We start from the raw sequence: 6,000 nt of genomic DNA, 5'->3' as shown, positions 1-6,000 counted from the left end.
GAGGCAGGGGAATTGCTTGAACCCAGGAGGCAGAGGTTTCAGTGAGCCAAGATCGTGCCACTGCACCCCAACCTGGGCAACACAGCAAGACTCTGTCTGAAGAAAAGAAAAGAAAAAGCAATATAGCCAGCCACAAAACAGAATGAAGTACTGATTCATGCTATACCACAGATGAACCTTAGAAACAGTATGCTAAATGAAAGAAGTCAGACACAAAGGGCTACATATTATAAGATTCCAGTATTAGGAAAGTCAAGAATAGGCAAATCCAGAGACAGAAAGTAGATTAGTGGTTGCCAGGGACTGAGTAGGAGGGTGAGGAATGAGGAATGACCACTGATTGGATAAGGGGTTTCTTTTTTGGGGTGAGGAAAATGTTCAAAAATTGATTGTCATGATGATTGCACAAATTTGTGAATATGCTGAGAACCACTGAATTGTACACATTATTTTTTAGAGATGGGTGCCTCACTTTGTCACCTAGGCTGGAGTGCAATGGCACAATCATAGCCCACTGTCACCTCGAACTCCTGTGCTCAAATGATCCATCCTCCTGCCTTGGCCTCCCAAGCAGCTGGAACCACAGGTACGCACCACCACACACAGCTAATTTTTTAAATTAATTTTTTGTAGCAACGGGGTCTTGCCATCTTGCCCAGGTTGGTCTCAAACTCCTGGGCTCAAGGAGTCCTCCTGCTTTGGCTTCCCAAAGTGCTGGGATTATGCACAGCTGAATTGTACATTTTAAAAGGGTGAATTGTATATATGAATATATAGCTCATATTTTTAAAAGCTTAAAAATATGTTGCTTGGGAAAGGACTCTGGGAAGATGGCAGACAGAGTAGGAAGTACCAGAAATCTTCCTCCCCACCGAGGTTGTCTGAGGTAACTATTTTGGAATTCTGGAGTCTATTGAAGGTTTGCAACTTCCAGAGGAAGACCTGGATGGCAATTTGGACTATTAATTTCAATTTTTGCTCTTAGCACAGTAGCAGCTACCCATCCTGTGGGAGGCGAGTGTGCATTTGTTCCTGTAGGAGCCTGCACATAGCCTGTGGGAGCCAGGGTAGGCAAAAAAGGATCCTATCCTCCAAATATGAGATATCTGTGCTGATTCCTGAACACTGCTTCTGATCACAGGGGTACAGACAAAGAAGCAGGGGCCATTGCTGCACCTCCCCCAATTGTTGCAAGTCTCTCCCTCGTCAGGTGAAGTGACTTTCAGGGGATTGAAAGGTCTGTCTTTACCCCTACCCTTCATTTTTCTCTTTTTCTCCCTTTGGGGTGCAGACATTAAAGACAAGGACATACATATATGAGGAAAATCAGAAAGTGGCCACCCACACCTAGGGAAAGGTACAGGCTCAAAAAGACCTGAGAAGACCTTAAGTTTATATCTCAGTATGGTCCTTGGCACAGAGACAGCATACAACAATTAAAATAAATAAATAAATAAATAAATAAATAAATAAATAAATAAATACAGTAACAAAAAATAGCAAACCCTGGGGAAAGGGGAGAATCCAATTTTCAGAGTTACCATATTATTAAACCCAAATGTATAATTTTCAATGCAGAAAATCACAAGGCATACAAAGAAACAGGAAACTATCCCCAATCAAAGGCAAAAATAAACAGAAACTGTCTCTAAAAAAAGATCTAGTGACAGATCTATTACACAAAAAAATTTAAAAACCTGTCTTAAAGGCTGGGTGTGGTGGTTCATGCCTATAATTCCAGCACTTTGGGAGGTCAAGGCAAGAGGATCACTTGAGGCTGGGAGTTCAAGAGCAGCCTGGGCAACACAGTGAGACCCTGTCTCTTAAAAAAAAAGAATTTAAAAATAAGCCAGCCAGGTGCAGTGGCCTGTGTCTGTAGTCCTAACTAGCCACTTGGGAGGTTGAGGTAGGAGGCTCACTTTGAGCCCAGGAGTTGGAGGCTGCAGTGAGCTTTGATTGTGCCACTGCTCTCCAGCCTTGGTGACAGAGTGAGATCCTGTCTCAAAACACAGAAACAAAAAACTGTCTTAAAGATATCAGGCCAGGCGTGGTGGCTCATGCCTGTAATCCCAACACTTTGAGAAGCCAAGGTAGGCAGATCACTTAAGCCCAGGAGTTTGAGACCAGCCTGGGCAACACAGTGAAACCCCATCTCTACTAAAAAATACAAAAAATTAGCTGGACGTGGTGGCACACACCTGTAGTCCCAGCTACTCGGAGTCTGACATGGGAGAATCAACTGAGCCAGGTAAGTTGAGGCTGCAGTTAAGCTGTGATTGTGCCACTGCACTCTAGCCTGTGTGATAGGAGTCCTCACTCAAACCCTGTCTCAAAAACATAAAATAAAAGAGATGATCAAAAAACTAAAGGAAGATATGGAAAAAGTCAAGAAAATGATGAAGAAAATGGAAATATCAATAAAGAGACAGAAAACCTAAAAAGGAACCAAAAAAATTCTGGAGCTGAAAAATACAATAACTGAAATGCAATAATTCACTAGCAGGATTCAAAGACAGATTTAAACAAGCAAAAAAAGAGTAAGTCAACTTGGAAACAGGACAATGGAAACTGAGTCTGAAGAACAGAAAGAAAAAAGATTGAGGAAAAGAGAACAGAGCCTAAGGGACCTGTGAAACACCATCAGGTGGACCATCATACACATTGTGGGAATTCTAAAGGACAAGAAAGAAGAAGAGAAAATATTTGAAGAAATAATGGCTTAAAAGCTTCCTAAGTTCTGTTAGACATGAATATAAACACCCAAGCAGCCCAATGAACTCCAAGTAGATGAACTTAAAGAGAGCCACATTAAGACACATTTTAATCAATCAAAGTTTCTTTTTTTTTTTTTTAAGACGGAGGCTCACTGTAAGCTCTGCCTCCCAGGTTCATGCCATTCTCCTGCCTCAGCCTCCCAAGTAGCTGGGATTACAGGTGCCTGCCACCACGCCCGGCTACTTTTTTGTATTTTTAGTAGAGACAGGGTTTCACCGTGTTAGCCAGCTTGGTCTTGATCTCCTGACCTCGTGATCCGCCTGCCTCGGCCTCTGAAAGTGCTGGGATTACAGACGTGAGCCACCGTGCCTGGCCTTTAATCAAACTTTCTAAATCCAAAGAGAGAATCCTGAAATCAGCAAGAGAGAAGTGATTTACCACATACAAGATTTTTTTTTTTTTTTTTTTTTGAGACGGAGTCTCGCTCTGTCGCCCAGGCTGGAGTGCAGTGGCTGGATCTCAGCTCACTGCAAGCTCTGCCTCCCAGGTTCACGCCATTCTCCTGCCTCAGCCTCCCGAGTAGCTGGGATTACAGGCGCCTGCCACCACGCCCGGCTAATTTTTGTATTTTTAGTAGAGATGGGGTTTCACCGTGTTGGCCAGGATGGTCTCGATCTCCGGACCTTGTGATCTGCCCGCCTTGGCCTCCCAAAGTGCTGGGATTACAGGCATGAGCCACCGCACCCAGCCTAGATGTTCTTAATAAGATTATCAGCAGATTTCTCATCAGAAAGAATAAGATGATATATTTAAAGCGCTAAAAGAAAACAAAAACTGTCAACCCAAGAATCCTATATCTGGCAAAACCATCCTTAAAAAGTGATGAGGAAATTTACATATTCCTAGATAAAAGCTGGGAAAGTTCATTACCACTAGACCTGCCCTACAAGAAATGGTCAAAGAAGTCCTAGTCCTGCAGGATGAAATGAAAGGAGACTAGACGGTAACTTGAAGCCACATGAAGAAATAAAGATCTCAATAAAGGGTAAATATATGGGCAATTATAAAAGCTAGTGTTATTGTAATATTAGTCTGTAACGATACTTTTGGTTTTCTACATGATTTGAGACAAATAACGTTAAAAAAAACTAAATGCTAGTATGACTGTAATTTTGGTTTGTAACTCCAAATTTTGTATTCTATGTAATTTAAGAAACTAATGCATTTAAAAGAATTAGTTTATGTTTTGGAGCACACAATGTAAAAAGATGTAATTTTGTGACATCAACCAAAAGGGTGAGTGTTATTACTTTAGGATGTTAAATGTAATCCCAATGGTAACCACAAAGAAAACAGCTATACAATATACACAAAACAAAGGGAAATGAATTTAAATGTTTCACTACAAAACAACTAAACACAAAAGACAGTAATGCAGGAAATGAGGGACAAAAAAGCAATAAGCCATATGGAGAACAAATAGCAACACAACAGAAGTTCTTATCAGTAATTACTTTAAATGTAAATAGATTACATTTCCTTTTTTTTTTTTTTTTGAGATGGAGTCTTGCTCTGTAGCCTAGGCTGGATTGTAGGGGCATGATCTCAGCTCGCTGCAACCTCCACCTCCTGGGTTCAAGCAATTCTCCCACCTCAGCCTCCTGAGTAGCTGGGATTATAGGCACATGCCACCACAACCGGCTAAGTTTTGTAGTTTTTGTAGAGACGGGGTCTCACCATGTTGGCTAGGCCAGTCTCGAAGTCCTGACCTCAAGTGATGCACTGGCCTCAGCCTCCCAAAGGGCTGGAATTACAGGTGTGAGGGATTAAACTTTCTAATCAAAAGACAAAGACTGGGCCGGGCTCGGTCGCTCACGTCTGTAAATCCCAGCACTTTGGGAGGCTGAGGTGGGCAGATCACGAGGTCAGATCGAGACCATCCTGGTTAACATGGTGAAACCCCGTCTCTCCTAAAAATACAAAAAATTAGCCGGTGTGGTGGCGGGCACCAGTGGTCCCAGCTACTCAGGAGGCTGAGGCAGGAGAATGGTGTGAACCCGGGAGGTGGAGCTTGCAGTGAGCCGAGATCATGCCACTGCACTCCAGCCTGGGCCACAGAGTGAGACTCCATCTCAAAAAAAAAAAAAAAAAAAAAAAAGACAAAGACTGGCAAAACGGATTTTTAAAAAATCCTTGGGAGGCTGAGGTGGGCGGATCACAAGGTCAAGAGATCGAGACCATCCTGGCCAACAGGGTGAAACCCCATCTCAACTAAAAATACAAAATATTAGCTGGGCGTGGTAGCACACACCTGTAGTCCCAGTTACCAGGGAGGCTGAGGCAGAATCGCTTGAACCCGGGAGGAAGAGGTTGCAGTGAGCCAAGATTGCTCCACTGCACTCCAGTCTGGCAACAGAGTGAGACTCCGTCTCAAAACAAACAAAAATCCAACTTTATGCTGTCTACAAAACACTCACATTTGATCCAAAGACACAAACAGATTAAAAGTTAAAAGACGGAAAAAGACACTACATGCAAATAGTAACCAAAAGACAGCAGGGGAGGCTATAGTAATATCAGACAAGATAGACTTTAAATCAAAAAAGGTTATAGGGGCTGGGCATGGTGGCTCATGCCTGTAATCTCAGCACTTTGGGAAGCCGAGGCGGGCAGATCACCTGAGGTCAGGAGTTCAGGACCAGCCTGGCCAACATGGCAAAAACCTGTCTCTACTAAAAATACAAAAATTAGCCAGGCATGCTGGCGGGCACCTGTAATCCCCACTACTTGGGAGGTTGAGGCAGGAGAATTGCTTGAACCTGAGAGGTGGAGGCTGCAGTGAGCTGAGATTAGGCCACTGCACTCCAGCCTGGGCAGCAGAACAAGACTCCATCTCAAAAAAAAAAAAAAAAAAGAAAGGTTATAGGGGACAAAGTATATTATATAATAAAAAATTCAATACTGCAAGAAGATATGACAATTATGAACATCTACACACCTAATAAGAGACCACCTAAATATATGAAGCAAAAACTGATAGAATTAAAGAAACAGTTTTACAACAGTAACTGGGGACTTCAATACCCCATTCTCAATAATGGATAGAAAAATCAGCTATAAGGAAAAAGATAACTTAAATAGCACAATAAACTAGATCTAATGGACACATACAGAACACTCCATACCTAACAATGGTAGCATATACATTCTTCTCAAGTACACATGGGATTTTCACCTATTAGGTTGGGTATTATCAAAAAGGTAAGACATAGCAAGTGTTGGCAA

This window comes from Macaca fascicularis, chromosome 9 (assembly GCF_037993035.2).
Source record: "Macaca fascicularis isolate 582-1 chromosome 9, T2T-MFA8v1.1".
In the NCBI taxonomy this organism is placed as follows: Eukaryota; Metazoa; Chordata; class Mammalia; order Primates; family Cercopithecidae; genus Macaca; species Macaca fascicularis.
Note: the sequence above shows the minus strand (reverse complement) of the source record.